The 23,687-nt window shown below is 35.7% G+C and overlaps 1 long non-coding RNA gene across 6 annotated transcripts in view; it reads right to left on the minus strand.

Moving 5' to 3' along the window:
* The window catches only part of LOC110006785 (uncharacterized), a 29,783-nt gene that overhangs the window by 570 nt on the left and 5,526 nt on the right, over positions 1-23,687 (minus strand). For 2 of the 6 annotated variants that reach the window (XR_016040516.1, XR_002280059.2), the window contains one exon: positions 89-1,056. The exons of 1 other annotated variant lie outside the window; for it this stretch is intronic. This is a non-coding gene — a long non-coding RNA (uncharacterized LOC110006785). Of the gene's footprint in view, positions 1-88; positions 1,057-10,192; positions 10,283-23,687 lie in introns of those variants that run through there. 3 more of the 6 variants (XR_016040517.1, XR_016040518.1, XR_016040520.1) reach the window with 3 other exon arrangements.

The following is a 23,687-nucleotide window of genomic DNA, read 5'->3' on the forward strand; positions in this document are numbered from 1 at the left end:
GGAAATGAAAACATTATTAGATGTTTTTTAAAGAAATAACAAGAGCTTATCAGTACAAAGAATGAAATAAAAAGATGAGAAACCTTACTGGTTTGTTTCTCTTTGGAATCAGAATACGTCATCTCTCTCTAACAAGGACTTCAAATGACTCCCTTCTCGCATAGAAGTATATAATGACGCAAATGACTCCCTTCTTTTATATAATGACGCAATATTTGGAGCGGATTATTCTAGTAACAAATCTCATCAAAGATTTATATCACGCGACTATTATGATTTAATATTTTTTTCAAGAAATATTCATCTAAAAAACAGAGATTTTCAATTTCAAGAAACCGGATTTTCAATTTTAAGAAACCTTAAAAAAAGGCTGTTTCAATGAAATGGATTAAGATTTAAGACTCATGAACGATTTAGTTCACGCTAATATTATCATTTAATAGTTCTTCACGAAATATTTACCCAAAAAAACATTTCAAAAAACCTTAAAAATAAGGCGTTTCAATTTCTAGAATCCTTAAAAATAGGCTGTTTCAATGAAAGGGACACGGATCTCTAGGTAAAATAAGGCCAATAATGTCACTTAAACGAATACGAATTGCCCATTAAGTGGTTTTAAATTCAAGAGGTACCCCTTGAAAGTTAGGACCAATTAATGAACTAATTCCTTTTTGAGAAATAAAATTAATAAACCAATTTGTAATACGGACCCCTTTTTGTGTCCAAATTTTGTGGATGTCATTTTTAACAACTACTGATTCCCAAACCAGAAAAAATAAAATAACAAAAATTGTATTTTATACAAATTTTTGGTCCGGACCCGAGAGGGCAGACAAAGGCTCCTCACCCCTCCCAAAAATAATTCCGGCATAACAAGCGGGCCTCGACCAGGCCATAAAGTGCTGCTCGAACGCGGCCCACCGCAAGGCCCATCGTGGAAGCCCAAGGACCTGCACACCCCGAGAGGCATCCATAGGAACTAGGGGCACCCCTTGAAACTTGGCTACTTCATATTCTCATGCGGATTGCTCTCTATCGATTTCATATAGCGAGTCCCTATTTTTAAGGATTCTTGCAATGTTATATGAAAATATTAGAAATTTTGAGAAAATTCATGATAGCGTTTTCCTTAATATTTAAATTTGAATACTAAAATTAATGCCTATTTTACATAGGAAAAAGTTTATATAAGGTTGCAACCTTAAAATGCAAAATTACAGATGCACCTAAAAAATCCATCGAAAAAAGTTTTTTAATGTCAAAAAACCCTTTAATTGATCATCTCGACAACAATATGTATGAATATAAAAAAAAAAAAAAAAAAGATTTTGAGTCCCATAAATAATACATCTTGCAAGACATTATCTAGAACGTCTATTTTCAAGATTTTCATATGTTTATAGATCTACTTGATTTTAACCATTTTTTGAGTTTAAAATTTTATAATTAGATATGAAAATAGATTTTGAGATAATCCTAACAAACTTTTACCCCAAAATTACATGATATGATAAAATTTGGTGGTGCACCTTGATTGGATTGTTTAGCGTTGCAACCTTATACAAACCACACCCTTTTGCATATCAATATTTTTAGATAAATGAACGATTACCTTATGAATATAGGCATGTGATAAGTCCATTATTTGAAATTAAAAAAAATTATAAATTATATTTCAGTTCTCATATTTTCTTATTACTGGAAATTAATTTTTCTTTTAACTTCACATACAGTTTCTTTATTGAAAAAACAATTAGTGGCAGTTAGATAAACCCAAAACTACTTTAAATATATACTTTTGATTGGATATCTACGTCCGACTTCACAGGTACTCCTATTGAATAGAGGATAGGAATACCATTAATCAGATAATCGATAGGAATCCCATTAATCAGATAATCGCACAATTTTTTTGGTGGGTGTATATTTATATGCTATTAAAACAAACAATATCATCATATAAATTATTGATGAGATTTACTACTTGAATAATTCGTTCCAAGTATTGTTTCATATTATAAATCTTCTTGTTAGAGGTGGGAGATATTTGAAACCTTTGGTAAAGTGAGAAGACGTATCAAAGGTATCTCATCTTTCAAGTTGTTCTCTTTAATTTTTTTGTGTGATTTTTTTACTGTATTTTTGTTTGTTTCTTGTTGAAGGGGTGATGAATTTGAGATTCTCAAATTCATGTGAGTAGTCCCTGAGATGAATTTTTGTTTCAGAATTTCCTATTTTGTTTTAGAGGAGAGGAAGAATGGGTTCAGTTATGAATTTTTTTTTCTCCCCACTAAATTTTGAATCTGTATCTTTCTGTCTTCATCATCTGACTTTCAAGTTAATATTCAAGAAGAAGAAGAAAAAAAAAAAGCTAGAGAAATTATTTGTTTTAAGTATTAATTAAATGAATTGTTTTAATTTTCAATAGTAGGTGGTAAGAATAATGATCACCATGCAATACCAGGTACAAAGGCTAAATTATGAAAATCAAATCATCTTGTCTTTTTTATGGAACACACCTGAATGGGTTATTCATTATATTTATGGAAATAGATTTTGCATTCCATAGGAGAATATCTTACAATTTTCTTTCAAGAAATTGACTGTATACTAATATAGTAAATAAGTAACAAAATAGATCGGAGTAAAATTTGTCACTCCTTCTTGAGCGAGAACCTTTATTTTTCTTGATTTTTACGTTTTTATTTTATTCCAAGAAAATAACCCCTGTACATGAATTTTAAATTTTGTAGAAGGGCCATAAATATTACAGGATCATTAACTTTGAAGTTACTAGCTTCCGTAAGTTAATGGTTTTGGAAGAGAGAGAAAGGAGTGGAAAAGGAGTTGAAGAGAGAGAAATGGCAATAGGAGAGAAGGCAGTGCCAAAAAAAATTGAAGATTGAAGGGGAAGGAGGTCAATAATAAAAATTAGGTTATGGATAATTCAAATTCAATTTCAGAAAACAGAAGACAATTGCCTTCCTCAGAAGAAAGAAGAAGAAGAGTTACGATGAATCTCATCATCAAATGGAAACTACTAAGAAATTGGGTCTGAATTCAAATTCTTTGGGGGTGAAAAAATTGCTCCGAAATTACGGTGGGGATGTTCTGTGGCAAGAAACCATGTGACATGAATGCCGGACATCAGAAACAATATTCGTGAGCTTCTTTCTCTTTCTTTGTTAAGAAATATCTCTCTTTGAATAGAGACATATTCCTATGAAAACTCTCACTCTCTCTCATTATATTGACACAAAGCATTAATGGGAAAATACATAAAGGTCCATTTTTTTTCAAATCTTATGCGCAAGGCTGGTTTCCTTCGCATTTAATTCCTCTTTTTCTTATGTTTTTTACCCTTCATATGCTAAATTTCTTGATCAGGGATCTTTATTAGTTTATTATGTTTTACATTTAATTCTTCTTTTTATTATTTTTCTTATTTTTTTACCCTTCATATACTAAATTTCTTGATCAGAGATCTTTATTAGTTTATTGTGTTTTTCTCTTTTTTGTTTTGTGTGTGATTTCTATTAATTTTTCATGAGAGAGAGAATTACTATTTCCTAAAAAATATATTTTGATCTTTACATATAAAAATTTAAAATTTAAGCTTCAAAATAGTTAGTAGATCAAGCAGATCTATGAAAAATTGAAAATCTTGAAAAATGACGTCCTGTACAATATGTATTATTTTCAAAACTTGAAATCCAATTTTTTTCTCATGTTCATGCCTCTTGATATAAAGATCATGCCTCTTGATATCTGATCAATTGGAGGATATTTGGGCATCAAAACAATATCTTGTCGTGAATTTTTTGAGGTGGGTTTTAATTTGATTGTTAGGACTCTTTTCTCTTAAGATATCCTAATCTAGTCCTTTAGAAGTCATTGCGTTGTATATTTTGAGGACATTGTAGAGTAAGATGGACTGCATTGTCAGCTGAGAATCCTTAGATTTTAGAGAGAGAGAGAGAGGATATGAATTTGCTTTATTGAGGGATTGTGTACCTTTTTATGTTTCCATCTTCTTAAGTTATGAGATTCAGGGATGGAAACGTGACAGCATTGGATTTATCAGAAGAAGGTAGAGAGAGGGGGAGGTTATCAGAAGAAGGTATCTGAAAGAGGGCGAGGGAAGAATTTGAAGAGAGACAAAGGTGATTGAGTTTGGAAGAGAGAGAAATACGGGTGAAGGAGGACTCTATTTCTAATAATGCAAAGCTTAGAAGCGATTGCATTAGTCTGCAAGAAATAGAAGCAGCTCATCATGGCTACGAGAATTATCCAGGCGAAACTTCTGGGACTAATTGCACCCAAACTTCTGGCAACAGTGGCCTTCGACGTATTAGCGCCAAGAAACCACCCAAACGGCAACGTATTACCGCCAAGAAACCGGATGTCCATCAAAAGGAACCCCTGGATATATGTGAGTATCTCTCTCTCCCTAATTTGTTCTAATATTTTAGAAAAATTACGTTAAAATTATTCTTAAATTAAATATGTAATTACAAACTGATAAAATTTTATGGAAATATGACACATAGGTCTATTTAAGTTTTTTTTTTTTTCATTGGAAATATCATATTTTTTTTATTTTTATAACTTCAAAATGTAGGCACTAGATTTAGACTCTTAGATCACTCTAAACTTTTTGTTTTTTTTTGTTTTTCTTTTTTGTGGAGAATATGGTCTGATGGACCAAAATTTATATAAAGAAAGTAACATAAGGTGGTACCTCATGAAATTTTCTAAAATTTTCTAAAATTTTAGGAGGGATGAGCGATATGAAAATAGGGAAAAAAAACGGTCGCGCAGCCTTTCTGGAAAAGGCACGTAGTGTAAATATCTTATCTTACTGCTTCTACTTCTGCGTAATATTTTCATAAGATTGTATCAGTCCGTAATCACCACTTTTAAAACGTAATTTTTCCTCTTTGATATGGGGAACGGTTTGTCTTATAATATGTATGCCCTACTTTCAATTAATTTGAAGTATTAGGCATTTTCTATATGGAAACAAAAAACAATCCATGAAAACATGAATTACATGAAGTATTAGGCATTCTCTATGTAGAAACGAAAAGCAATCCACGAAAACAAGATAGAACAAACAAACACATGAAGTATTAGGCATTCTCTATGTAGAAACGAAAAGTAATCCACGAAACCAAGATAGAACAAACAAACAGAAAATAGACAACCAACCACAACCTAAAGAGGTTTGACAATAGAGAAACAACCAACCACAACCTAGAGAGACCTTTGGCAATAGAGAAACAACCAACCATAACCCAGAGAGCTTTCGCAATGGAGTAAGGCAACCACAACCTAGAGAGCTTTGGCAATAGAGAAACAACCAACCACAACCTAGAGAGAGCTTTGACCATAGAGAAACAACCAACCACAACCCAAAGAGCTTTGACAATGGAGATTATAACCCAATGGAGAATAGGGTTATAATTGTTCTCTTTCTCATGCCTCTCTGTTCCCTTCCTTAACCCTAAAAAGGAACCCATCTCTACAATAAATATACAATAAATATATATAGAGTGCCGTACAAATTATCATACCCATGCACGGATAAATACCCAATAACCATGTATATGTATATATATAGTGTTTTTCCCTTAACACTAAAAAGGAACTCCATCTCTACAATATTCTACAATATATATATTCTATAATATATAGTGTCCCATACAAATTATTAAAATACCTATGTATGGATAAATATGCATCTATTCAGATAGATGATATAAATTACTGAAACACCCTTGTACGGATATATATCCGTCTTATACAAATTATCAAAATAACGATTTATGGATAATACACATGTAGAGCTATATGTATATATGGTATAAATTATCAAAATACCCTTGTAATCAAAATAACGATTTATGGATAATACGCATGTAGAGCTATATGTATAGATGGTATAAATTATCAAAATACCCTTGTACGGATATATATTAAGTCCTAGGTATATCGAATCCAAAATACTACAGATAACTCATGTACGGATCTGTTCCGGATATAGTATAAACTACCAAAATACCCTTATACGGATATATCCAAGTCCAGATATATCGAATCCTTTTGACTCTACCATGATAGATCTATTTACTCATAATACACAACATCACTCTACTGTGTCTATGTCATTTTGCATGAGTAAGAATGAGTTTTTCTATTCAATTCATTATGAAGTTGAATTGTATTGAGAAAAGAGCTAAAAAAAACTCGCTCCAAATGGATGACTTCATGGAAAGTCATCCATTTCCATGCATTCATGCATGACATTTCCAACCCTAGGTCAGACAAAAATGATCTAGAACAACTATTGTATGTGTGTGCAAGTATTTAATGAGTTATCCATTCAAATTTATGATCCGGTGTTTCTTTATAGGATTTTTAAAATCATTTAAAAAGAAATGACTAAAATATTTTTAACTCTTGGGTATATTTTGATGAATTTCCATAGATGAATTAATTACATTTTTCTTTCTGATTTGCTTTTGATAAGCAGCTGATGACTTCATGGAAAGTCATCCATTTCCATGCATGAAGTTGCATGGCATTTCCAACCCTAGGTCAGACAAAAATAATCTAGAACAAACAAAAATGATCTAGAACAACTATTGTATGTGTGTGCGAGTATTTAATGAGTTATCCATTCAAATTTATGATCGGGTGTTTCTTTATAGGATTTTTAAAATCATTTAAAAAGAAATGACTAAAATAGTTTTAACTCTTGGGTATATTTTGATGAATTTCTATAGATGAATTAATTACATTTTTCTTTCTGATTTGCTTTTGATAAGCAGCTGGCTTCATGCGGAAGTATTGGCCGATATTTTGGTTCGCAAAAGTGCTCACAACGAGCGATGTGCACCAACATCAAGCTCGCTAGATGATTAGAAATAGTGAAATTGAATATCTGAGGACACTCTTAAGTGAAAGAGAGGATAATGTTGATAGGAAAGTGAGGGAGCCTGTGGCATTGAAAATGTTGGTTGTAAATAAAGAATGGATGGCAGAGGAGATAGAAGTAACATTTTGGTTGTAAATAAAGAATGGATGGTAGAGGAGATAGAAGTACATTGAAATGGTGGGCTCACAACAATGCCTACGTTATAAGTACAGGTTGGATGGAAGTAGTCAAATCATTCAATTTGAAAGCTAATCAGAACAAAATTGTCCTCGTAATTATGTATAAGAAAGGAAAGATCCGATTGCTTGCCCGCATTTGGGATGTTGATCATTGTAAAATTGAAGCGCATACAAATGGAAAGTGAGCGAGAGAAACAAATGGATTCTGTGTAATTGTTCACTTTGGTTGGGTGGATTCTGTGTAATTATTCACTCTGGTTGGGTTTTTAATGGGACATTTTCTGAAGTGTTTCTATTGGATTTTAATCCACTTATTCATTACTTTCTTTCTAAGTGTTTTTTTTTTTTGGTAAGTTAGTGGGGATTTAGTCTGTATCCATCTTTCCTAGCATTCATTGATAGAAAGTCAAGTATTATTGAGATAGACTATTGTAGTTTCTCATGAAGACATTATTGTGACATTTTTCTGAAGTGTTTCTATTGGATTTTAATCCACTTATTCATTACTTTCTTTCTTAGTATTCTTTTGTTTTGGGTAAGTTAGTAGGGATTTGGGCTGTATCCGTCTTTCCTAGCATTCACTGATAGAAAGTCAAGTATAGACTATTGTAGCTTCTCATGAAGACATTATTGTGACATTTGTTGAACTGTTTCTATTGGATTTTAATCCGCTTATTCATTACTTTTTTTCTTAGTGTTCTTTTTTTTTGGTAAGTTAGTAGGGATTTGGGCCGTATCTGTCTTTCCTAGTATTCACTGATAGAAAGTCAAGTATTATTGAGATAGACTATTGTAGCTTCTCATGAAGACATTATTGATGAGTATGTTTAGGACGCCATAAGCATGCAACCTACTCAATATAGTCAGATTTTGGTGTTTAATAATTTAAAATAGAATAATTTACATACATATCAGTTTTTTTGTTGGAATTTGCTGGAATTATGACTTGTCTAAAATTTTGGAAATTTTATGCAGATGGTCCCCTCCCCCACCTTTTCTTCTATTTTAATTTTAATTTTTTTGTGATTTATGGGGGAGTGTGTTGCCTCCCCCATTTCTGGGGGCAGATTGATATTGGAAATATTAGGTCACCCCAAATTTAGCATTGTTCTTTTAACCATATGGCCCAATGTCAAATAACAATAAAAAGGGGACTTTACAATATCTCCAACATCATACTGGCCCAAATGACAAGGGTTACCAAAAACAACGATTCTATAATTGTTTCCATGCTCTTGCGGGTGTGCTTGCTTCAATAAGAACATTTCCCTATCTATATTATGGTAATTTCGGTAAAAAGAAAAAAGAAAAAAAAAAAAGGCAGGCGTCTATAATTTTTTTTTTAAAAATATACCTTCACTGTCACCAAAGCTACCACACCACATAAGGTGCTTAATCAAAATCGGAGTTTTGAATAGCTCATGGAAGGTGGTGATTCTCTCAAAGCGTACAACTATAGCATTTCCTATGTTTGTTTCATGGAAAGTGCAACTTTTAGAAGCTCAACGGCTTCTAAAAGTTGTTTCGTCAAAATTGCTATTTCCTTGCAAAACCACAGAACGGGTGGCTTCTAAAGTGTGGAAGAGGGGTCTTGCCCAAACTACACCCATAAAATTGATGTTTGGGATCGAAGTTTTAGTGCTAGAACCCTTGTGAGGGCTAACAAATCTATATTTTCTTAGTAATTTGGAGATCCAAAAATGTTACATGTCATAACACTTGAATGGACGTTTCAGAAAATGTCTTACAGCATAGACATTCTTTAGGGATTGAAAATTGACAAAGTCAAGACGATCATTTGTTAAGCTTGGCGCAGCCAGAACTACATTTTCTAGCAATTTAGGGTGCAGCTCTTTAGAGTTACAACTATAATTCGACGATCTGGATCGGGATCACCCAATTCAAATCGAGAATTGTTGATCATAGTTACATAGGAATGAAACTTGAGACGTAGTGCTATGAAAAACCAGCTGCTACAGTCTCAATCCAAGCCCGATTCCTGATATTAGCCTATCCCTGTTTTATATGATAAATTTCATTAGTGTTAAATTGATTCTTGTTTAGTGAATATATGCAAATATTAATCCAATGTGTTATGTAACACTAATAATGAAAAGTTTTTATTGAAGAATTTCTATGTTTATATTGATAAGTTGCATTGGAAGATGTAAATCTTTTGGATAATTTCTTTGAAATTTTGTTTATCTTAAGGTTTGAAAATTTGGTAGCCCGGATCAAAATAGAATATGCATCGGGAATCGTTGATGGGGATTTGAATCCCGCAATATATCGGGATCTAGAGGACTCCCCCTTTAAACCAACTAGCTCTATGAGAGGAACGGCTATTTGTGCACTTTTCTCAATATTGTGTGAATCCCAATGCAATGTGAGCACAACTCACCATCTCACACATGTGGATATGAACTCTACTCATAGCTGATGTGGTTCTTTTCTTCTTTGTATCCCTGATGTGGTTCTTTTCTTCTTCTTAGCATTTACAATGTGTATTATTGCAGTTCTTAATTCTTGCTTCGTTACATAACACACACTCTCTCTCTCTCACACCAAACCTTGGCATCTCTCTCTCTCCCCAAACCTTGGCGTCTCTCTCTCTCTCCCCAAACCTTGGAGTCTCTCTCTCTACAAAGTTTGTTCTATTAACATTTCTACTAAGATTAATTCCACTAAATTCTCTCTCTCTACTACGTAGTACAAGAATTCTATCAAAATTCTCTCTCTGTCTACTAAACAATACAAACAAATAATTCTACTAAAATTCTCTCTCTACTATCAACCTCTTGCATTAAATTATTCCATATAGCTTTTTTCAAAAATCAAAACTCCTAAGTTAATACAATAAAACAAATAAATTGAATTAAAGATATTCATTTTATTATCATGTTGCATTTTAAACTTTATTTTGATTATAAGGTAATTTAATAGACAACTAACACTCAACATGAGACGGGCTATAAGTATTCAAATATTATTGACATAATGAAATCTGTAAATGGAAAAAAGAATTTTGGAGTAACCTATAGAAAAAATTACAATGACAAAAAAAACTATTGCAGAAATTGATGAGCTCCAATTTATGAGAGGATCATTGTCACAAGAAAAAATGAGGGCAAGAAGCATCTCTCTTGCTTCCCTGCATGACCTTCTGAAATTGGAAGAAGTATATTGGAGGCAAAGATCTATACTAAAATGGCTAAAGGAAGGAGAACACTAAATTCTTTCATGTTATTGCTAATGCTAGAAATAGAGGTAACTCCAGATGTGGTGCTTACTAAACCTATTAGCATCAAAATAAGTTGAGTTAATCATTTCAAAGAAGCTTTTACAAGAGAGAAAAGAAATCAATTTGGTCTTGAGAATGTCTTCTTCGATAGATTGCCTTCAGAAAGGGCTTTATCGCTGGAAAGACCTTTCGAAATGGATGAGATAAAAGGTGTTGTCTTCTCCTTGGGGAGGGATAAGACGTCGGGGCCAGACGGTTTTCCTTTAGCCTTTTTTCAAACCTTTTGGGAGCTTCTAAAGGAGGGTTTTTTTTTTATCATAGATGAATTTTATCATAGTGGTAAAATCTAAACAACAACAATTCTACCTTTATTGCTTTAATTCCCAAAAAAACTATTATAGAGAGTGGGCAGGATATAAGGCCTATTAGCCTATTGGGGAGTGTTTATAAAATTGTCGTAAATATCTTGGCAAATAGATTGAGGGAATTATTGCATCTGGTTGTGAAAGGTCCTTAGTTTGCTTTCCTCAAAGACAGACATATTATGGACAATATCTTAATGGCACAAGAATGCATACAGTCAAGGCTGAAAGACAAAAATCAGGTCTTTTATATAAAATAGATTTTGAAAAGACATATGACAAAGTGGATTGACATGTGCTATATGAAATCTTAGGAAAGATGGGTTTTGGATCACGTTGGAGAGTGTGGATCCAAGGACGTTTGATGTCAACTCATTTCTCCATCATTTTCAATGGAAAATCTTGTGGTTATTTTAAAGCATCAAAAGGCATTCGGCAAGGAGATCCTTTGTCCCCATACTTATATACTATTTTGGTTGAAAGTTTTAGTACTATGCTGAATTTTGTGGTGAGTAGAAGCCTAATTTCTAGATTTAATGTTGGTAGATTAACAATCTCTCATTTGCAGTATGCAGATGACACCATTTGTCACCTAGAGGAATAAGAAGTAAAGAATTTTTGGGTATTCTTAAAGTATATGGAAATAGCAACGAGTCTCAAAGTGAATTTAGAAGAGACAAATTTATTGGGATTGGAGTTTCAGATAACATGGTTGCGTCTTTGGCAGAATTATTGGATGTAGGGTTGGCAAGTTTCCTTGCAAATATTTGGTTATTCCATTATTTGGAGGAAACCAATCGACAGTTATTTGAGATCCTGTTATTGAAATATTTAATAAGAAAAGGATCTATGGAATTCTAAAGTGTTGTCGTTTGGAGGAGGAGCTATCAAGTCTATTTTGTCCAACTTACGCATTTATTTTATGTCAATTTTCATAATGCCGAAGCCGGTAGTGAAGACTTTGGAAAACATTATGAGCTCTTTTTTATAGAGCAATGTAGGAATAGGAAAAAAACTGAAACTCGTGAATTGGGAAAATGTATGCACTTCTAAGAGAGATGGGGGTCTAGGAGTTACAAAGCTCAAATTGATGAACACTAGCCTAATGACTAAGTGGTGGTGGTGGCACTTCCAAAATTAGTAGGATAGTTTATGGGGAGAGGTGTTAAAAGAAATATATAGAGTAGATGTGTTGACTGACCTCATTTAAAATCCAAGATCTAAGGTTGGTTTTTCAAACATTGGGAAAGGAATTGATACGTACCGATCATTATATCTTAGTCATTGTCGCAAAGTAGTTGGAAAGGGAGATCAAACCTTGTCTTGGTTTGATAAATGGCTAGGAGATCTTACTCTTCGAGATTTTTTCCCTGAGGTTTTCTCCAAAGTCGACAATCTATTGACATCAGTGAAAGATCTCAAAAGAGCTGATTTTACTAATTCTTCATAGAGTATTATTTGCAGGTCTTGGAGGGTCTCAGATTCTTTCTTTCATGAGTTTCAATTGCTTATGAATCTATTGAATAATTTTTTATATATATCCAATAAAGATGATCAATTGGTATTGGAACTCACAGCTTCAGGGGATTTTTCATTTAAGTATGTCTATTGAATGTTGTATGAGGAGACTCACAGAGTGAGTGATCATAGTTTAGCAATAATATGGAATTTGCAGGTCCCGCTGAAGGTTTAGTTATTTTTGTGGGTAGCTCTTAAAAAAAAGCTGCCTACTGGGGATAACTTTTGTAAGAGAGGTTTCATAATTGTCAATGTTTGTAGGCTCTATTTGAGGGATAACGCAAGTGTAGATCATATTCTTTTACATTATCCTTTCACTCTAAGAATGTGGGATTAGTGGATAAAGTTGTTGAATCTAAATATTATGATCTCACAAATCCCAGAACTGATCTTTTCTCAATGGATGAACCCTGGTTTGTCGAAAATTGGCACAATGCTATGGAGAGCTTTATAGGTGAGCACGATTTGGAACATTTGAAGGGACACAATGTGATATTGAAAATTTGAAGTCCAACACCTTAGCAACAACTGCTGAATGGTTTTCAACAAACAAAGATTGTAAGTTTATCCCAAAATCACCGATTTTTAAAATCCCATATGAAGTTGCTACGCTTAATAATGACAGACAGACTCGAAATGCTATTTGGATGCCTCCTCATGAAAATTGCTTAAAGCTCAACTTTGATAGAAGCTCAATTGGAAACCCAGGCCCAGCAGGTTATGGCAGTACCATTAGAGATCATATGAGTCATTACAAATTCACTTACTTGGGACCATGTGGATATACAACAATAAACGAAGCTGAAGCAAGAGCTCTTTTTTAGGGTCTGAAGATAATAAAGAATCTCGAGAGCCAAAAGATGATTAAAGGTGATTCAAGCAATGTCAATACATACAAAGAGCTCTTTTTACACGGCTGTTTGATCAAAAGGGCACTCAGATAGTCCTCTAGCCCAGTTAATTGCATTAAGTGGAATTTGCTTTGACAATTAGAAACGTACCCTACCTTTTATTGAAAAGTTTGTAATGCATTTGATTCAGCCAAAGCATATGCGGCAGGCCCTATAAGCCTAAATAGGTTAGCGAATGTGTGGTTGAGAGGAAGAGAAGGCTTTTCCTTATGGCGTTCAACAATGTAGGGGGACATCTCAATAGGAACCTCAATCTCGGTTTCACCCTATGTATATTGGAGGGTATGCATTTTTTTATCTTGGTAGGCATGATTGATTTTTCTTATTATTAGTTGGTACATGCTGATTATTGTTACTTTTGACATGTTTCTTACTGATTTTTCTAATGCTCATATATAATTATGCATTTCCCCATATAAGGAGTTTGTTTCCTACAGGACAAGTCACTGTATGGTTTCTCCCAGGGTTTGAAAACTCGCCGATTCGAGCCGGACTAGCTCGGTTCGACTCAGGAATCATTAGCTACCGTGCTTATTCCACGACAAACCGGGAATTGCCCGTGTCCAGAGAGAACCGGGCGATTCCCAATAGTGAAACGCTGAGTCTCGCCCAAGAACACGAGCTGCACAGTGTTCTTCACAGATTTCATCTTTTTTTGTCATTTTGTTATCATTTTCCATCTTTTTCAGCCTTATAATCGAATCTTGTAGGCTTTAATTCAAATTTTTCAGCCATTTCACTCAATAAAAGGTAATAAAAATCACCGATTTTGATCAAAAAATTTTGGATCGAAGAGTGAGTTTTAGGGTTTCTGCCATTTCACTGATTTCAAGCGAAATAGGGCATCATTTTTTGTAAAATTTCAGGGTGATTGATCGTAATAGTGTTGTTTAGAAGTTTTTGTTCATAATTTGTGATTATTTTGGAGGAATACATACCAATTTTGAATTTGAAGGCATGGGTGCACGAAAAACAGGTAAGAACTGTGTTTTTTTTTTTTTTTTTTCCGGCATGCTATTAAATTCAGTTAATATTTTGCAAATCATGTGTTAAATTTATAGGGTTTGATTCGTTATCGTGTTGTTTATTATCACATGTATTCAATTTGATTATATTTATTCAATTTGAGTTGGATTTTTGAGAAAAAAAGACTGATGTCTGTGAAAAAAAAATGACTGAGTTTTTATTTTTTTTTCCACCATTCTCTCAATTTTAGTAAATATTTTACAAATAATGTGTTAAATTTATAGGGTTTTGATTCGTTATAGTGTTGTTTATCATCACATGTATTCAATTTGATCTGATTTATTCAATTTGAGTTTGATTTTTGAGATAGAATGACTGGTGTCTGTGAAGAACTGCGTTTTTTTTTTCCCCTCAATTCAATCGATTTTATTTAATATTTTGATAATAAAGTATTAACATTATAGGGCTTTGATTCCTTATAGTGTTGTTTATCAAAACATGTATTCAATTTGATGTAATTTATTCGATTTGAGGCAGATTTTTTAGTTGGAATGATTGATGTTAGGTGGGTCAGTGAGGAACTGCGTTTTTTTTTTTTTTTTTTTTTTTTTTTTTTTTTTTTTAATTCATGGTAAATTTTTCGAAAAATCATGATTTTCTGAAAATTGTGACCAGTTTTTTATTATCATGATGAATTAAACAATATTTTTAATTTTATTGTTAAATTTTTAGTTCAAAAAATTGCATGTTGATAGATTATTTATGCAAAAAAATACACGTTATTATATTTTTAATGAAAAACTGTATTTTAAAATTTGTTGTTAATGCAAAAAAATACATTAACAAATACATGTTGTTAAAACTGTATTATATTTTTAACGTAGTTTTGCATTAAAAATGTATTTTTAATTTTTTAAATTGTTAATGCAAAAAATACATGTTGTTAAACTTTATTATCATGAGGAATTAAAGTGAATATCATTGTAAAAAAATTGTGGCATGTTATTATATTTTTAATGCAAAACTGTATTTTTAAATTTGTTGTTAATGCAAAAAAATACATTAACAAATACATGTTGTTAAACTGAATTATATTTTTAATGCAGTTTTGTATTAAAAATGTATTTTTAATTTTTTAAAATTTTAATGCAAAAAATACATGTTGTTAAATTGTATTATCATGAGGAATTAAACAGAATATCATTGTAAAAAAATCGTGGCATGTTATTATAGGTTTAATGCAAAAAAGTTATTTTTTAATTTGTTGTTAATGCAGAAAAATACATTAACAAATACATGTTGTTAAACTGTATTATATTTTTAATGCAGTTTTGCATTAAAAATGTATTTCTAATTTTTAAAATTTTTAATGCAAAAAATACATGTTGTTAAATTGTATTATCATTAGGAATTAAAGTGAATATCATTGTAAAAAATCATGGCATGTATGATAATTCTATTATCTTGCAATTTTCAATTTTATTGTTAAAATTTTAATGCAAAAAATGTATGTTCTTGATAATTTAGTTGTAGCCATGTTTGGAGCTTGAATTTTTTATTTTATTATCTTGCATATTTGTAATTGAGATGTACGATTATTTGTGATCATTTCAATCGAGTTGAGATTGTGCCGACTATATCACTGTAAATCTTATTTGTGGCATTGTGAATGACTATATCATTGTAAATGTTTTTTGTGTCAAATATATGTGTAGTGGCATTATGGATGACTATATTAATGTAATTTTTTTCTTGATTCTAAGTGTGACTTAAAAGACTTGTTTTTTATATATAATGTTGCATCAATATTTTTCTTTTCTCAGTAGGAGCTAATTAATGTTTGTCGAAATGAAGATTTGTGACAAGTCCATATGTATTGGCATTGTGAGTTACTATACCATTGTAAATATATTTTTTATTGATACTATATCAATGTAAATTTTTTGTTCTATATGTAGTGGCTGATATAGGCTATTTTTATCTATAATGTTACATAAATAAATTATTTTTTCCAGTAGGAATTAAAATATTTTTGTCAATAGAAAAAATATAACTTCATGAACTATCCCTACATATTATCACTACACATGGAGATTATTTTTCATGTTGAACTGTCAGGTTAATTTTTAACCTTTTACATATTAAAGTTGAACCATGGCAAGATCTGCAGAAGACCCTGCATGGCAATATGGGGTCAAACTTGATCCCAACAAAAAAAGACAAAATTATTTGTAATTACTGCCAAAGAGTGAAAAGTAGTGGGGTACATAGGTTCAAGCAACACTTGACAAGGGTTAAGGGAGATGTTTCTGCGTGCAATAGTGTCCCTAATAATATAAGAAAGCAGATGACGACATTTCTCAACGCGACCAAAGGCAAAAACATTGCAAAGCAGAGGATGGATGAGGAGATAGCTAGTTTATATACGCCATCAAGCGGGAATGATCCAAAAGGGCAATATAATAATGACTTAGAGATGGAGGTTCTGCCAAAGTTGACAGAGCATGCAAGGTTGGAAGCCTCCCTACTAGGCCCTGGGCTATCCCTAGATCTGGTTTGAGAGCTAGCATTGAAGAACTCATGGAGCGATTCTTCTAGGGCAGCATAAGGAAAACCCATGACCATGAACACCTGGTTAATGTCTCCTTGAGCTACGTCCATACGATTGACAAAGTTGGAATTAACCGAAGGCAAAGATGGGTGATCCTCTGACGTGTCTTGAGAGACCGAAAATTTCGGAGCAATTGGAGAAGGGGTAGCCTCTAGAGAGAAAACCTCAACAGGAGATTCTGTGACTGAAAGTCTTGGTAGATCGAGCAATGGCAAGCCACCTTCCAAGGTTGGTCTAAAGAAGAACGAAATCGAGCCTTGAGGGTCCTTCTCAGCAGGGACCTCATGATTCAAAGTGGCAGAAATTGACGAACACTGTTTCAAAACGCAGACCGCCTGGGCGGCAGCTAAGCGGTCCAAAAGGCTTGGGCGCATCGCCAAGGCCTAGGCGGCCAAATTAGGCGGGTATCCTCAAGCGCCTGCTTAAGCGCCCGGGAACCCGCCTAGGCGCCCGCCCAGGGGCAGAAATGCCGCTCATTGAGGCCATTTTTTGGTCATTTTGGGTTATTTGTTTTAATATTAGAAGTACAAAATTGTGGGTTTTAGGTTTCAAATGAACCTAAAACCCATTAGAGGCAATTTTAGAGAGAGAAACACCAAAAAAAAAAAAACTTTTTTACTGGGCCTCCCATGTTCTGGGCGGCCGGGACCCCCCTGACAGCCTAGCACTTTTTGAAACATTGCTGACGAAGGGTGAGGTATCGAGGTAGTGTGGGCGGAAGGTCATGAAAAGACCGAGGATGCCACGTGGACCAGAGAGGGAGATAAGGCCTTAGAGAGAGGGAGCGGATGAATGTCAGTGGCAAAGAAAGAGGGAGGTGAGTAGTCGGGGGCATTGAATGAAGGTGTGTGGTTTCCAGGAAAAAAGTTGGCAATGGCCGTCAAGGTAGCTTTCGGGGCGTGAGAAATGTTACCGTCAACTACCTTTACAGAAAGCTTGTTGATTGAGGTCAAACCCTGAGAAAAGGACGATGGAGGTGGAGGTGGAGGAGGCAGAGGTGGCGGAGGAGAAATAGAAGAAGGGGGAGACGGGTTGTATGGCGGATAAAAAGGTTGCGGACGAAGGGTAGGGGTGAGAGGGAGAGCAAAGGAGTGGCCCTTCTGAGGAGGTCAGACGAGGCAAGAATGACATTTATGGGAGACCATCGTCCAATGGTCAGTAGCGGGTGGCACAGAATTAGGGGTGGGGGACGGATGGAAGACAAAGCGAAACGAGGGAGGGGAAGTAGAGGACCACAAGATAAGGACTTGAAAGTAAGTCCTCGAGATTTCAAGCTAGAGGGATAAAGGAATGAATTGTGGGTCCAAAACATCAACGATCAACCTTAAAAACCTGAGAGGGAGAATGTCCAAAGATTGCCAATGGACAGCTGCAAATGCTCCACACGCATCCCCAATGGCTCTGAACGTTTCGACACACCAGGAATGAAGCAGAGTGCAAGAGGCCATGATCCAAATTTTTTGACACCGGAACGCTTCAACTTCTTCAGTCCAGCGAGAAAGGGACAGACGGGCTCCGTGAAAGGGTTGAGGACTGGTCCCTAATGCTGCTGAAGCTCTCTCCTCAGAAAGGAAGGAGAAAAAGTAGGAGCCCTTGGAGAGGGCCCTGCAGGCCAGACCAGGTTCTTGCTAGAGTTTCGAAGCCCATTTCTTGATCCCCTTACTTTCGTTTCTCTGGGGGTTGAAGGTATCCACCAAGGAGGTCTGAAGCTGAGCAACGAGGTTGGTGGGAGTGACAGAGGAGATGGGGATAAGTCGCGGGGCTGACGAAAGGAAGGGCGGATGGGTGGAGGTGGGTACGATAGCAATTGGGGACCCCATGCACCTTGTTTACTCTCTGGATATAACGTCTAAAGTTAAGGTGTCAAGTCTATGCATATGCTTTTTCAATGGGCCCTTATTATATGATTTTCCAGTTCAATTGGGTGCAAATGGGCCATGCCAAAATTTAAGGCCCACTAGCTTACCAAGGCTGGCCCAATTGTATCCTTATATACACACACATTAACCAGAGTTACATTTTTATTTTCTATTTCTTGGGTATCGGGGCTGCCAAGCAATCCATAAAAACAAACCATATAACACATTGAAGAATAATACTCATAATTTCGTTTTGAATAAGTTGACTATTGTATTAATACCGTAAATGAGTACAATTAATAGCACATATAAAAAATAGGCAACCCAGTATTTGGGTTGCCCAAAAAATGATCTACAGCAGATACACAAGAGAAAAAGAAAGAGAGGGGGAGGGAATGCAAGCTTAAAAAATGCTTGCAATTCCTGTGGTAGAGTTAAGACTTGCTCCTTCCCAAGCTAAAGCGTCTGCAGCCTCATTGGCTTCTCTAAAAACACAACTCCAAATAACCCTAAAGGTGCTAGAAATTTGAGAGATTTCTTCAAAGATGGTCAAGTCTCCAGGGCCATGGAGTTGACTCGAAGGCCAAAGTAATGATGTTACTAGATTCACCTTCAACTACCAATTCAGTGTTCCAGCTAGGGTTAGTCTTCGGAGCCCCTCAAGCAATGCCTTGGCCTCCGTGGTATTGGAGTCCGTAAATCTAGCAGGCAAGGAGAATGAAAGGAGGGTAGAGCCCTCAGAATTTCTAAAAATTCTCCCAATGCCAGAGGGCCCTGGGTTGCCAAGAGAACAACCATCGAAATTAAGTTTGGTTTGCCCATCTTCCGGCGGTCTCCACAATGAGGAGCAAGATATACTAGGAGCTGTCTGGTATAGGAGTTCATGCCAATTGTGGTGAAGATGGGCAAAGGAGAAATTTTTGTGGAGTTTGTGGTTTCTAGCCGAAAAGGAATCTAAGGTACGGAATTTGCCTATCAAGTAAGGGATGGGAGCTACTTCCCCCCCCCCCCCCCCCTCCCCCCCCTAAAAATTCTGCTATTCCTTTCGCCCCTAATTTTCTGCTATTCCTTTCAAGCTAATTGTCCACAAGATAGCAGCAATAGAGGCTCTCCAAAGGAAATAACCAAATTTACTCCAAGGAGTATGTAGGTAAGTGGAAAAGAGCTGAGGGATTCACTGGGGAGTAACCCAATTCCATTTGCAAAGGTTGAGCACATTGGACCAAAGGGCTAATGCTACTTCGCAATGGATGAAGAAATGGGACTTTGTCTCTTCAGCTCAAAGACACAATGCATCTGTTAGGGAGGGATAGGCTTCTTCTCTGGAGTTGGTCAAGTGTTAAGGCCCTTTCGTGGAGGGTAGTCCAACTGAAAACTTGGATCTTAAGGGGGGTGGATAGGATCCAGGCTTTGGCTGCAATAAAGGGAGTGGCAATGGTGGGAGAGGAAAGCATGGTAATAGCTCAATAGAATGAGGCAACGAAGAGCGTCCCCGATGAGGCAGGTGACCAAATGATTTTATCTTCCCCAGACAAAGGAAGGAAAACCGAGTGTAGGCGGACTGAGAGTTCTGAAAAGTGCTTTTGATTAGTGAGGGGCCTTCTAAAATTGGGCTTCCAGGTTCTAGTATTCCTTGAGCAGACAAAGCATTCGGCCACCATAGAGTTAGGATATTGGGCGAGCAGAAGAGGGTGGTGAACTATTCTTTAAGAGGGTTGCCACCAATCCAAACATCATACTAGCATGAGTTACTATTACCCAACCTTGGGCAATAACAGACCCAGTGGAACAATAGGCTACAGCAGTGTTGAAGAGACCTCCAAAAGCCTGATATATTGCCGGTAGACCTACAGGAGGTTAGCCAAGCGTGGACTTGGCGACAATATTTACAAGAGATGATCTCTCTCCGTAGGTGGTTTGGTTGTGTGGCATACGCCATCACCATTTGCATAGCAGGGCTACATTGATGGCTCTTAAGTTGCAAATACCTAGACCACCTGGGATTTAGGCATCGTTCAAAAAAACAGACCGCCCAGCGCCTAGGTGGTCCAGAAGGTTTGGTCACATCGGGCCTAGGTGGCCAAACTGGGGGGTGGTCCCTGGGCGGCTGCCCAGGACGTGTGCCCCGCCCAAAGGCGGAAATGTTTTTTTTGTTTTGATTTTTTTAAAAGATATAAAAGGTTAGAAGGAGGGGTTTTGGGTTCATTTGAAACCTAAACCCACAAGAACACTTTTTAGAGAGAAAGAAATATCCAGAAAACTACATTTCATTTGATCGAAGTGTCTCAAAGTTTGGAGTTTGAGCAATCAAAGTAAGTGCAAAACTTTTCCTCAAGAGTTAGTCGAACTAGAGATCCGGGTTGGAAATATGGATACAACCCGAATCCAAATGACAAAAATTGCGTTAGATGCAATTTTTGTGAAAAATATACAAAACGAGGCATAAACCGGTTTAAGAAGCATCTTGCCAGTATTAAAGGGGATGTTGCCCCTTGTAAAAAATGTTCCTGAAGCTATCAGAGACGAGATTAAGCTATATATAAGTTATGCAAAACAAAAACAAGAACAAAATCCTTGTCATAGATCTATTTCTGCTACTTCTAGAAGAAGTGATCCGAGTTGGAAGTATGGGTACAACCCAAAACCAAATGATAAAAATTGTATAAGGTATAATTTTTGTGAAAAGGATACCAATAGGGGTATTAGCCGATTCAAACACCTTGCTGGTGTTAGAGGTAATGTTGCTCTTGTACAAATGTTTCTGAAGCAGTTTGGGATGAGATTAGACATCTTCTGAATTAAGAAGAACCAGAAAAGGTTGAAAATAAGCCTTGTTCTATTGAAGTATCTTCTCCAAGTTCTAGTCGGAGTGGTGATCCAGGTTGGAAGTAACCCGAATCCAAGTGATAAAAATCGTATTAAATGTAATTATTGTGGAAAGGATACTAATATGGGCATTTATCATTTTAAAAAACACCTTCCCGGTATTAAGGAGCATGTTGCTCCCTATAAAAATGTTCCTGAGGCTACCAAGGAGGAAATTATACAATATTTGAGTTCATAGAAGCACAAAGAAAAAGGTAGAGCAGCTAAGACTCTTAGGGCCTCATTTGCATAGAGGAAGGTAGAAGAAGAGGAGAAAGAGGCAAATTCAAACGAAATAGAGGAGAACAAGCATTATATTGAAGAGGGAGATCACTTTGATGATGATGGTCTCGACTCTGATGCATATGATGAGGCTTGTCCTATTGATAGTCCTTTTGATGACGATGACGACGACTGAAGACTCTTGCCTCTTAGTGCTGAGTGTTGAGTGTTGACTGTTGTGTTGAGCCATGAGTGTTGACTTTTGTTAGACTGTATATTTCTGTTGTGTTGAGTGTTGACTTTTATATCCTACACTTGTATGGTTTTACAATTTATTGTTTTAACAATATGGTTTATCAAAATTCTCTTCTCGATGTTTATCTTTTTTTTTTCAACTTGGAATATGGTATTTGGTAATTTGGTATTTTTTTTTACTGGGTGGCCGCTTAGGCGCTGAGCGACCTGGACCCCCCAGGCAGCCTAGGACACGCTTAGCCCTTTTTGATACATTGGATTTAAGTAAGCACAACTTAGCCCAAGAGATAAGGAGAAATTTATGGCCACCTTCACCCGACCACAAAAAGTCCCTCATAAGTTTTTCTAACCTAGCTAGGATAGAGGCAGGCATGTGAAAAAGAGACATTATGAAGAGTGGAATACTAGAGAGGGTAGCCTTGATGAGTATCAATCTTTTGGCCGAGGATAAAAATCTCCCTTTCCATGCAGCTAGCTTCCTTTCAAATTTATCAATTATTGGGCTCCAATATTTGAGCATGTACCTCTTTATCTTAATTATGGACATCTTAATTAAGCACCTACAGGATGAAATACCATGGTGCATGTTGTTCGCAAATGACATAGCTTTGATCGATGAGAGGAAGGTAGAAGACGAGGAAGAGGCAAATTCATAAGAAACTGAGGAGGATGAGCGTTATATTGAAGAGGGAGATGACTCTGATGATGATGGCCTCGACTTTGATGCATATGATGAGGCTTGCCCTATTGATATTCCTTCTGACGATGATGATGACAACAACTGAAGACTCTTGCCTCTTGGTGCTGAGTGTTGAGTGTTGACTGTTGTGTTAAGCCATGAGTGTTGACTTTTGTTGGATTGTTTATATTCTAAAGTTTTGTATATTTCTGTTGTGTTGAGTGTTGAGTGTTGACTTTTATATCCTACACTTGTATGGTTTTACAGTTTATTGTTTTAACAATATAGATTATCAAAATTCTTTTCTCGACATCTATCTTTTTTTTTTCAACTTGGAATATGGTATTTGGTAATTTGGTATTTTTTTTCAACTGGGCAGCTGCCCAGGTTTTGGGCGCCTGCTTAGGCCCTAGGCGACCTGGACCCCCCAGGGCGCTTGCCTAGGGCCCTAGGCGACCTGGACCCCCCAGGCCGCCTAGGACCCGCGTAGCCCTTTTTGATACACTGAATTTAAGTAAGCACAACTTAGCCCAAGAGATAAGGAGAAATTTTTGGCCACCGTCACCTGACCACAAAAAGTCTCTCATAAGTTTTTCTAACCTAGCTAGGATAGAGGCAGGCATGTGAAAAAGAGACATTATGAAGAGTGGAATACTAGAGAGGGTAGCCTTGATGAGTATCAATGTTCTGGTTGAGGATAAAAATCTCCCTTTCCATGCAGCTAGCCTCCTTTCAAATTTATCAATTTATTGGGCTTCAATATTTGAGCCTGTACCTCTTTGTCTTAATTATGGACGTCTTAATTAAGCACCTACAGGATGAGGTACCGTGGTGCATGTTGTTCGCAGATGACATAGCTTTGATCAATGAGACTTGAAACGACGTCAACACAAAGTTAGAACTTTGGAGGGATGCCTTAGAATCCAAAGGATTTAAAATTAGTCGGACTAAGATAGAGTATATGGAATAAAAGTTTAACAATAATAGGAGTAGAGACGAGGAAGCAGTTAAGATTGAAGGCCAGGAAGTACAAAACAGACCGCACTTTCGATATCTTGGGTCGATAATCTAGGAAAATG

This window comes from Amborella trichopoda, chromosome 9, assembly GCF_054954075.1.
Source record: "Amborella trichopoda isolate Santa Cruz 75 chromosome 9, AtrichopodaSantaCruz75HAP2 v2.0, whole genome shotgun sequence".
Taxonomy (NCBI): domain Eukaryota; kingdom Viridiplantae; phylum Streptophyta; class Magnoliopsida; order Amborellales; family Amborellaceae; genus Amborella; species Amborella trichopoda.